Source organism: Archocentrus centrarchus, chromosome 6, assembly GCF_007364275.1.
Source record: "Archocentrus centrarchus isolate MPI-CPG fArcCen1 chromosome 6, fArcCen1, whole genome shotgun sequence".
Taxonomy (NCBI): Eukaryota; Metazoa; Chordata; class Actinopteri; order Cichliformes; family Cichlidae; genus Archocentrus; species Archocentrus centrarchus.
Window position 1 is genome coordinate 23,826,794 of NC_044351.1, and position 12,299 is coordinate 23,839,092.

Consider the following 12,299-nt stretch of genomic DNA (forward strand, 5'->3'; position numbering starts at 1 on the left):
CCATCTTGGAAGTTTCTATTTTTTACGGTCAGACGTAACTGGTGCGTGAGAGCCAGGCCGGGGGCGGGGCTTAGCAGGTTACGTAGGACGGAAGGAGAAGAGGGCGCAGCAGACGGCGTGTTTACAGGCTGCAGGACAGCAGGCTCTGACTGCAGTGAGTGGAGGAGGGCTGCTGACAGAGGCGGCTTTATGGGCTTAATAATGTCACTGTGATCCGCTCTGCTGGGCTGGACTATCAGCTTTACTTCTCCAACATGGATGGAAAGGGGGATGTAATTGTTTTCATCCCACCAAACAAAATATTCAGAGTAATTTTCACTTACTTTTATTATTATTGAAAAGTGCTAAAGCCTTTAGCCTTTATATTTTGCTTCCAAGCAGCCAGTGGTCTTGAGCAATAGTTCTCCAGACTTTCTGAAGATCCTTCAAGTTTTTTGTTTTTTTGTTTTTTTTTTACATTGGCTCCTTTTTCATCCATTTTCAGCGCACTCTTTGTACTTGACCATTTTCAGAGGAATGTTTTTGTTATTGTTGTTTCTTAAGCGACTTAACACCTGAATCATTCAACCATAAAAAGGCACCATGCTTGGGGCTATATTTCAGTCAGGGGTGTTGGGTCAAACTCAAGGGATGAACCTTTGTTGTGTCTACACATGACAAACAACTTAGCACAGAACCAATTTTTAAATTTAGGCACTTTGTTGCTTGCAGCCTGCTGCAAAAACACATAATTGGTTCTCATTTCTTTAATTGAAATACAAAAACGATCAAAGTTTGACAGAGATAAAATAGCACTGGAGGACAAAAGAAGAAGTGGCAGGCTTAAAAATCTGTCTAGAGGAGATGAACAGTATCTGAAAGTCATGTCCTTAAGAAACAGTAAAAAATCCAGCAAGATCTGACATAGGACCTGAGATATGCATCTGGCCCTTCAGTGGAAGGGTGGCTGTCACGAATTCATTCTTAAAGAAGGAAACAGGGAGAAAAAGCTGAGGTATACCAAATTACACAAGAACAGGACTGAAAATCAGTGGAAACTGGTCTTATCAAAATTTGAAATTTTTGGTTTGTTATATGTACAGGGGACGTCAGGAGAGAGGTCAACAGTCTCATGAAAGTGTCTAATTGGCAACAACATAATTTTTCAGCATGCCAGTGATCCCAAACACCAGGGGTGCCCAAACTCGGCCCGCGGGCCGCTCCGGCCCCGCCCCCTACTTCCGGTCCACGAATTGATGCCAAAAATAACATACAATTTGGCCCTTTAAGTTACTTTTTTGACATTTCGCCATCTCCTCCAATTAAGTGGGTTAAGCAAAATGTCAAAAAAGTAACTTAAAGGGCCAAATTGTATGTTATTTTTGGCATCAATTCACAGACCAGAAGGGGGCAGGGCCGGAAGTTTGGGCACCCCTGCAAACACACTAGTAATGCAGTAACAGCATACCTGGATAGAAAAACGCACAATGGAACACTATCAGTCATGGATTGGCCTCCCCAGAGGATGGACCTCGGCATTACTGAAGCAGTGTGGGATCGTCTTAACAGAGAGCAGAACAAAAGGCAGCCAATATCCAAAGAAGAGCTTTGAATGTTCTTTGGGAAGCCTGGAAAACAATTCCCGAAGACTGCATTGATAAATAAAGGTGGTCATAACAAATATTGACTTTCAATCTTGTTAGAACTGTACAAACTCTGTTTTTATAATTAGGTATACTGGATTTCCATTAGGGAGGAATACTTGAAGGACCTCCTTAATCCCACTGACATGCCTTCTGTTGTGGAAGCAGAGTCTGGGGATGAGGGGATGATTCGCCCATCACTGGGGGTGAAGTCACTGAGGTGGTTAAACAACTCCTTTGTGGCAGGGCCCCTGGGGTGGACGAGATTTACCCTTAGTTCCTGAAGGCTCTGGATGTTGTAGGGCTGTCTTGGTTGACATGTCTCTGCAACACTGCGTGGAGATCTGGAGCAGTGCCACTGGATTGGCAGACTGGAGTGGTGGTCCCCATCTTTAAGCAGGGAGACCTGAGGAGTGTGATTCCCCAATAGTTTGAGGGTGTGGTCCAACTATTGTGATTCCCCAATAGTTGGACCACACCCTCAAACTGGAGTGGTGGTCTCCCTGCTTAAAGATGGGGACCACCACTCCAGTCTCAATTCAATTCAATTCAATTTTATTTATATAGCGCCAAATCACAACAAACTGTCGCCTCAAGGCGCTTTGTATTGTGGGTAAAGACCCTACAAGGCTGCCCTGTCAAAATTTTTATGGGCAGAATTTCTAGGCATAGCCAAATGGTGGCAGGCTTCTGCCTTGGTGGCCTCAGAATCTTATCTCTGCTTTTTGTGGATGATGCGGTCCTGTTGGCTTCATCAGTTAGTGACCTCCATGCAGTGGGATGGTTCACAGCTGAGAGTGAAGTGGCTGGCATGAGGATTAGCACCTCTAAGTCTAAGGCCATGGTCCTCAGCTGGAAAAGGGTGGAGTGCCCACTCCTGCTCAGGGATGAGTTGTTACTCCAGATGTAGGAGTTTTGGGGTCTTATTCATGAGTGACAGGAGAAGGGAGCGGGAGATTGACAGATAGATTGGGGCTGCATCTGCAGTGATGTGGACACTGCACTGGTCTGTTGTGGTAAAGAGGGAGCTGAGCATAAAAGCGAAGCTGTCGATTTACCGGTCAGTCTACATCCCTACCCTCACCTATGGTCAGGAGCATTGGGTAGTGAGCGAAAGAATGAGATCGCGAATACAAGCGGCAGAAATGAGCTTCCTCCGAAGGGTGGCTGACCTCTCCCTTAGAGATAAGGTGAGAAGTCCAGCCATTCAGGAGGGGCTCAAAGTAGAGTTGCTGCTGCTCCACATCGAAAGGAGCCAGGTGAGGTGGTTCGAGCATCTGACTAGGATGTCTCCTGGGCGCCTCTTGGGTGAGGTGTTCCGGGCATGTCCCACCGGGAGGAGGCCCTGGGGTAGACCCAGGACACGCAGGGGAGATTATGTCTCTCGGCTGGCCTGGGAACACCTTGGGGTCCCTCCAGATGAGGTGGTGGAGGTGGCTGGGGAGAGGGAAGCCTGGGCTTCTCTGCTTAGGCTGCTGCCCCCGCGACCCGGCCCCAGATAAGTGGAAGAGAATGGATAGCTGGATGTATGGATTTTCATTAAACATTGCGGTGGTGTGGTGGTTAGCACTGTTGCCTCACAGCAAAAAGGTTCAAATCCTGGGTATAAATCCACCACCGTTTTTTTCTTCAACCAAAATTATTATTTTGCATATTTTGCCATTACCAAAAACACCTGGTATATTTGCAAGTCTATGCTGTTTTTTTTAATGACAGAAAATGTTAATTTCCCATAAATACATTTATCTATAGGGTTGTAATAAAAAATATGTGATGGATTTCATATATTTTCTCTCTTTTTTTTTAGTTGCATTTAAAAAAAAATAGTTGAACACCTTTTGTAACATTTTATTATCATTCTTTTAATGTTTGCTTTCTCAAATGAGGCTATTAGTACCCCCTAGCGGTACATTGGATTACTACAGAATTTTTAATGTTAATTTAAAATATCATCCATCCATCCATTCTCTTCCGCTTATCCTATTAAATGCCATGAGGGGGCATGGTGCTTAGCCCTGTTGCCTCACAGCTAGAAGGTCTGGGTTCAAATCCACCTTGGCCCAGGCCTTTCTGTGTGGAGTTTGCATGTTCTCTCCGTGTTTGTGTGGGTTTTCTCTGGGATCTCCAGTTCCCTCCCACAGTCCAAAGACATGCAGTTACTGGGGTTAGGCTAATTGGTGATTCTAAATTGCCCATAGGTGTCAATGGTTGTCTGTCTCTCTGTGTTAGTCCTGCAACAGGCTGGTGACCTGTATAGGGTATACCCTGCCTCTCTCCCTATGACAGCTGGGATAGACTCCAGCCCCCCCTGCAACCCTGAACAGGACAGTTGGAAGAGAATGGATGGGTTTGCCATTAATTAATTATTGATTTAAGGTCTTTTCAGTTTGTTGTATAAATTAGTTGTTGTCATGGGATGGCATTTTGCTGCAGAATGGTGTGGTAGCCATGCTGGTTAAGTGTGCCTTGGATTTTGAATAAATTGCCAACAGTGTCACCAACAAAACACCCCCATACATCACTTCCTCCTCCATAGTTTACAGTGGGAACTACACATGTAGGGACCGTCCGCTCTTACAAAGACATGACCTTTGGAACCAAAAATCTCAAATTTGGACTCATCAAACCAAAGGACAGATTTCCATTGGTCTAAGGTCCATTCCTTGCATTCCTTGGCCCAAGCTACTCTTTTCCTCTTGTTGGCTCTTCTTTAGAAGTGGCTTCTTTGCTGCAATTTGATCATTAAGTTCAGATTCACAGTCTTCTCTGAACAGTTGATGTTGAGATGTGCATGCTACTTGAACTCTGTGAGGCATTTAGGTGGGCTCTTATCTGGGGTGCTGTTAACTTGCGGTTTCTGAGGCTGGAAGCTTTGATGAACAGCAGAGGTAACTCTTGGTCTTCCTTTCCTGGGGTGGTCCCGATGAGAGTCAGTTTCATCATAACGTTTGACGGTCTTTGCGACTGCACTTAAGGATACTTTCAAAGTTCTTGAAATTTTTCTGATTAGCTGACCATCCATCCATCCATCCATCCATTTTCTTCCGCTTATCCGGGGCCGGGTCGCGGGGGCAGAAGCCTAAGCAGAGAAGCCCAAGCTTCCCTCTCCCCAGCCACCTCCTCCAGCTCATCCGGAGGGACCCCAAGGCGTTCCCAGGCCAGCCGAGATACATAATCTCTCCAGCGTGTCCTGGGTCTACCACGGGGCCTCTTCCCGGTGGGACATGCCCGGAACACCTCACCCAGGAGGCGGCCAGGAGGCATCCTAATCAGATGCCCGAGCCACCTCAACTGGCTCCTTTCGATGTGGAGGAGCAGCGGCTCTACTCTGAGCCCCTCCCGGATGGCCGCACTCCTTACCTTATCTCTAAGGGAGAGGCCAGCCACCCTTCGAAGGAAACTCATTTCTGCCGCTTGTATTCGCGATCTTATTCTTTCGGTCACTACCCAAAGCTCGTGACCATAGGTGAGGGTAGGAACGTAGATCGACCGGTAAATCGAGAGCTTCGCTTTTACGCTAAGCTCCCTCTTCACCACGACGGACCGGTGCAGCGTCCGCATCACTGCAGAAGCAGCCCCAATCCGCCTGTCGATCTCCCGTTCCCTTCTCCCATCACTCGTGAACAAGACCCCGAGATACTTAAACTCCTCCACTTGAGGCAAGAACTCGTTCCTGAGCCGGAGATGGCACTCCACCCTTTTCCGGCTGAGGACCATGGCCTCAGACTTAGAGGTGCTGATTCTCATGCCAGCCGCTTCACACTCGGCTGCGAACCGTTCCACTGCGCGCTGGAGGCCCCCCCCTGATGAAGCCAACAGAACCGCATCATCTGCAAAAAGCAGAGATGAGACTCTGAGGCCACCAAGGAAGAAGCCTTCCGCCACCTGGCTACGCCTAGAAATTCTGTCCATAAAAATTATGAACAGAATCGGTGACAAAGGGCAGCCCTGATGGAGTCCAACACCCACAGGAAACAAATCCGACTTATTACCGGCTATACGGACCAAGCTCTCACTGTGGTTGTACAAGGACTGAATGGCCCGCAACAATGGGCCAGACACCCCATACTCCCGCAGAACCTCCCAAAGAACACCCCGAGGAACACTGGCAAACTGGTCCTGGGTGAGGGTCCAGACAAAGAGCGGTTCAGAAGACCCTTATGAGTGAAAAAACAAGGGAACAGTTTACCCTGCCCGGGATAGGGTTACCGGGGCCCCACCCTGGAGCCAGGCCTGGGGAGGGAGCTCGAGGGAGAGCGTCTGGTGGCCAGGCATTAGCCCGTGGTGCTTGGCCGGGCGCAGCCCGAAGAGGTTACATGGGCCCGACCTCCTGCAGGCCCACCACCCGCAGGAGGTGTCGTAGGGGTCGGGTGCAGTGTGTGTCGGGCGGTGGCCGAGGGCGGAGGCCCTGGCGGACCGATCCCCGGCTATCGAAACTGGCTGTTGATTAGCTGACCTTCATTTCTTAAAGTAATGATGGACTGTCAATTTTGATTTCTTAGTCATAATATGGATTAGAACATTACTCAAATAGGGCTATTCACTGTATACCAGCTCTACCTCTTGACAACACAACTGATGGTCTCACACACATTAAGAGGGCAGGAAATGCAAGAAATTAATTCTTGACAAGGCACAGCTGTTAACTGAAAGCCATTCCAGGTGACTACCTCATAATGCTGAGTGAGAAAATGCCAAGATGTGCAAAGCTGTCATCTAAGCAAGAGGGGCCTACTTTGAAGAGTCTAAAATATAAAACATATTCTTGTTTGTTAACACTTTGTCGTTTACTAAATAATTTCATATGTATTTCTTCACAGTTTGGATGACTTTAGTATTAATCTACAATGCAGACACTTTTTTAGATAATGAAAAACCACTGAATTAGAAGGTTTGTCCAAACTTTGGACTGGTACTGTATATGGACGTGTTGTTTCTCCCATATCTTGCCCTCGTTGAGTGCTATTAAAAAGGATTTAAAAAGTTTTAGATCCATTGTTCAACTGGGTTGTATGAAACCTTGTTTCCACCACAAAAAATAAACAAAACAAAAAAAAATTGCCACCCACAAATCAAGATTTTAGGTTATTATCTCAAACTTCTTGAAGTACTAACTCAAACTTCTAAGAAACATAAGTTAAAAATGAAAAATTCACTTGAAATTTAAAGTTATTAAGTCAGAATTTTGAGATAATAACCCCGAATGTTGATGGACGGCAAAAAATGTTTCTGTCTTTGGTGGAAACGAGCTTCTGTAGGATTGTGAGGAGTCTCTATTATGAGACATTTCTAGCTTGTGTCAGCAGGTGGCGGTGAAGTAATGGAAATACACTAATAAGCTTTTTTTTTTTTCCTCCTGTTGAAATCATCATGTTTACAGACCCTCACTACTGTGCCATGAGGACTCACATGTTGGGAGTGGTCAGCTGAAAATGTTTTCCTTGCTATTGCACAACACTTGGTTAGTCACTAGTTTAATTAAATGCAATATCTATGAACTATTATTCATAAAATGTCAGCGTAGTGCAATTAAAATTTTAATGCACACTACTTTCATCACACACTAATATTAGATGAAAGACATCTTTTTGTTATGACAGTGAGCATTCAGTCAAATAACTTTCTCATTCATCCACATCTCTTCATGATGGCTCGTATGTACTGCTGTGAGAGAAGAGGTCTTAATCTGCCCAGGGAGATTGGAAAGGTAGTGTACACAGTGTTCACAAGCGCTGACAAGGGCTTACTCAAAAATGAGATTTGTTTATTTCTTTTGACCCAAATAGTTCATTTGACTGCACACTAACTCTTAAACAGTTTTCACAGAGAAGACAAGACAGTTTGCAGTACATGGAGCTTATTTCTGGTTCTTATCACACAAGGCAGTGGAAAGACAATAACTCTTTACAGCGCCTTCAGCAGAGGCTGAAAGAACAGCTACCTGACTATACTCGAGGACAATGTATTATTATGTACTATTCTATTACAATTAAGTGGAAGAATGACTTTTTATTTCACAACATTAGGCATCTTCAGTGACTTTATATTGTTTTACACATTAAACTTGGAGTTGATCAAATTCTTTAAATAAAGTCCACCTTGACTTTGAACTTCAGCACTCTTACTTGTGATATGCTGGAATAGCAATTAAATAGTTTTATTTTTGTAACATTGTCAGACAACCATACTTTGCCTTTTACATGTAGTGAAGTATTATACGGTAACACTTGACTAATGTCATAATGTTTAGCAGCCTCTAAAAATATGACTGCAGAAGTGGTGCAGGGAAGAAGAAAGTTAGTAAATATGGGTTTTTGCGGTGCATTCAGGCACACCTTTCTGTGAATTTATCTCTACGCCATTGTCTGTGTATGATGCATGGTTTCTATTAGGCACAGCTGGGACGTTTACAGTATGTAGCACAAATCTGTTCAGTATGAACATCAGGATATGATGGAAAACTGAACGGCTACGTCTCTGTAGCACCTTTACTACAAAACACACTTCAGGCTTTTTAAAGAAGAACCTCTCCTGCGATGGAAAAATACCTCTTTATTCGTTGTGCATGCCAGGGTCTCAGAAATGTCCACTCCTGGTGGGCAGGCGGTGACGGCAGCAGATAAGCTGTTCTCATGTTAAGCCCGCTTTCCATATCCTTCATCAGGCCAAGGATTCTTAAATATAAATTTTAAACAATGTCTTAATGAAGTCCAGGATTTTGGATTAGAAACAAATTGACCTGATATTATCTGGTTTTGGCTAGCTGTAGGAAATCCAGCCCAGATGTGAGGGACATTTGATTGTTTCGTTTTTAATAGTCACTATCAGTGTGCTGACCAATGAAAAACATTCTCACACATGGCAAAGGAATGCATCTGTTATTGCAGAACTAAAGAGCCAAACACAGACAAGTCATGTGAATGACTATGACTGAGTTTTTATAACAGAGAGAGGAAAAAAAAGAGACTTTACACTTCAACTGATCCACATGATTAAGCCAGGTATTGCATCACAGAACTGAATATTTATTTATTCTTGGCAGGCAAACTGTGAGTCGGTAGAATAATTCAGGTAGGGTTATACCTTCAGGCAGGCAGACTGAGTGTGGTGTTACAGGAGGCTGGCGCTGCAGTACGACAGTTGTTGGGTTCACTCCAGTTCAGCTGGAAATGGGACACTTATGCACATAACAGACATAACCGACGACACTGGCTCCTTTGCCCCAAAGTGGAAGGAGATGAAGCGGTCTGCCAGGAAGTCCAGGCAGCAGAGCTGGGCCGATGGTCAGATGTTTGTTCTTGTCCTTATGGAAAATAAAAAGCACAGTGTTTACATGATCAGGGACAGAGAGTAGGCCGAGCCAACTCACTGAGGGAATTCAAAACACTGTATCCAAAGAGGGCACCCTGAGGAGAAAAAACTGCAGTCCATAAATAGATAAAGCAGGAGTGAGGATATTATCAGAACAATAGAGTTGCTGATTGAACTCTGCAGCTGTCAAGTACTAAATGAATTCATTCAAATGAATCTACCCCATAAACACTGATCTACCACGCTCTACTAACCATCAGTCATTATAAGTTCTTCATGCGGCCTATGCATCGGGGTCGTTTGTTGCGGCTAAGCAGTAAATGTCTGAGATTTCAGGTTGGCTGCTTTATAGAAGATGTGACTCTGTGATAATAAATCAATAAAGCCTAGTGTTAAGAGTGAAGTATCTCAAGAGCGCAAACATTTATCTCACACCATTTCCCAGAGTAAGTGTTGAAGTACCGAAGTGCCTGTGAAAGGTGAAAGGACACTTATTCCTGGCTTTTATCCTGCCAACAGTTGTCAAATGTCAAATGAGCTCATAGTTGCATTAGCACAGCAGGACGAGGAGGAGGAGGAGGAGGAACTGTCCAAGTTGAAATTTAAAGTTAGACAGAGTAGGGTTACATAGATTACAGTACAGTCATCAAGCTCTTATGGTAGCCAAAACATTTAAAAATATTCCTTTCTAAGACCAACTGCAGCATTTAAAGCTGTTATGCGATGCAGTTTCTCCAGATGTATTGGTGATCTTGCAGGCCAGCGATGTGCTGCATTGAGTCCTCTCCTTCAATCGTTTTTCATTTCTAACCTGAAGCTTCCCACAATGCTCTCACTAAACAAATGGTTTCCTTTGTCATTATTAAAGGACAGCTGAGAAATCTCTCAGCTGGTCAAATAGACACAGACCAAAACTGCACGGAGATCATGTCTCAGTCAAAAAATAAGATCATTTCAGAGGTCTAACAAGCATTAAAAACAGACATATTTCTGAAACATCAAACACGGGCATTGCGTGCTATCACTCATATTTCATATCCTGTGGTGGGACTGACATTTACACCCGGGGTCCGAGAAACTAAAGCCTCATTATCCAAACTCCCTGCGTAGCAGATGCCTCATTTAGTTCATGTGACTCTGTTTTCTCTCTTTCCTGTTTTTTGACTATGTGTAGACAAAACAAATTAGCCAAGAGCCCAAATCATACATGAATAGTCTGTACACAGTGAGATTAACCTCTCCACCCAGAGATTGCCTCACCGATTCCTGACACTTGTTGGGGATTAGTACTGTCCGAATAAAGTCAATAGTACATGAGATATTTATTTCTTCTGGCACTGTTTTAATCAAGTGGCCCTCTTAGATAAATCAGACATTCCTGCCCACCGTTAACAATGACCTGAACTAAACCTCAGAGTTTCCAGTAAAATGAAGCATGTCGATTCAAGTCTGAATAACAGCCTCTTGGCTTCAGCCCAGCAACCATTTTTTTTTTTTTTTTGCTTCAAATGCATATTTTGACATGTCACATGTGCCATTCATATGTTTGTGGAGGCATTAACAGGAAGCTCAGGAAGCTCCTGCCAAAGCAACTGCGACACACATGCATATTCAAGTTCGTGATACATTTATCACTACAGCATAGAAGGAAAATGTGTTGCAAATGTTCCTCATTAAATGATGTGACTAGAATTAGGATCAATTGTAATGTACTAACAGGATAAGACACATGCTTTCTAAAGCTTTCACGGTTTATAAAGTTTCACAACCGATTTCTAACTGCTACAGTTAATTCTGCTTATATTATGAAGCAGAAATATTTTAGTGTTTCCTCACACTTCATGCTTATCATCCACTATCTTAGAGACGTACCTCCTCTCATTTCTCTGTTTTATTTTCACCCCGCTTCCTCTCTCTTCTCTATCTCAGAGATCTCACAGATTCACTTTCCACCATACAGCTCCATAATTTCCCATTCCCTCCTCTTCTCCCTCCCACCTTACCTCCTCCTCTCACTCTCGCTGCGCTTCACAAACTGAGGTGGGTGTTTTTACACTCTCTCCCTTCTCTCCCTTCACTCTTTACTCTCATGCCGCAATGAGATTAACAGCCCTGTGCGTATGTGGGACCCTGCTGGCCTTCTCAAGTCTCTCTTGGATCACAGCAGACTCTGATGAAGGAGTCCTCCTGGTGGATAAAGGATTTGGACCCTGCACTGTAACTCTGATGCCCAAGGGGCCGTGCAGACAGGTGCAGGATGAGAGCACGTGCCCTTACTTACTCACTTTGCCACCGCTGACTCTTCACCTGCCACAACAGCTCAGAGAACTGGAGAAGATCGTTGAGGACCTGCAAAAGCTGAAGGACAGCGTGGATGAACTGCGGGAGATGTGTGCAGACTGTACAGTAAGCCAAACTGAGAGAGAGTGTGGAAGGCAGAGAGAGCGAGAGCGTGAGACGCTGAGTGAGGGGACAGATAGACGTGAGGATGAGCCGAACTGGGTGAATGGTTTTAAACAAGAGTGCAGCACAGGTGGCGTTAAGATCGAAGGGGATGGAGACTCAAAAAAAAGAGTGATTCTGGAAGAGAAAGAAAGAAAGAAAGGGGAGACAGAAAGAGAAAGCAATGAAGGAGCTATAAAAGAAAATGAGGAAGGAGAAACACTGAAAGAAGTGTTAGAAACTGGTGGAAAAACTCAGACAGACAGAGCAAAAGGAAAGGACAAAATGTGGCACACAAAGGTAACAACCGGTGGTGGAAAGGACAGAATAGTGGGAGAAAAGGTTACTGACAAAAACAACAGGGAGGCGGAGAGAGACAGAAAGAAAGACAGTGCTGGAAAAGGGAATGCACAGGGATATCAAGAGAATAAGCTGGAGCATGGAAAAGAAGGAAAGAGTTCCCCTAATATAAAAAATAAAGAAAAAACAGAAGAAAGTGGCCATCACGTGTGGCAAGATAAAACAAAGGAAACAGAGACCCAGACTAAAGCCAGTGATAGGATAAAGATGTCTGAAGACCATGATGAGAATACAAATCAGGAGCAAGAGCAGAACAGGGAGGAGAGGAAAAAGGAAATGGAAAAGAAAGTAAAAGTGGAGAAAAATAATGAGGAGCTAGAAAAGACTGAACGCACTGGGCGCATTGAAAAAGAAGAGACTATAAAAGAGGGGGTTGAGGGCAGGGAGACGGGAAAGGAGATCAAAACAGAAGATGAAGGCATGGAGAGTGGGGAGGGAGACAGTGATGGAGAATCACCATCCAGCAAAGCAACTAAAAGGACAGACTTTGTTTCAATCAGCCCAACTCCTCACTCTACAATTAGCATAGCTTCAAGGTTGGACTCTGTGGACTTGAACGAAGCT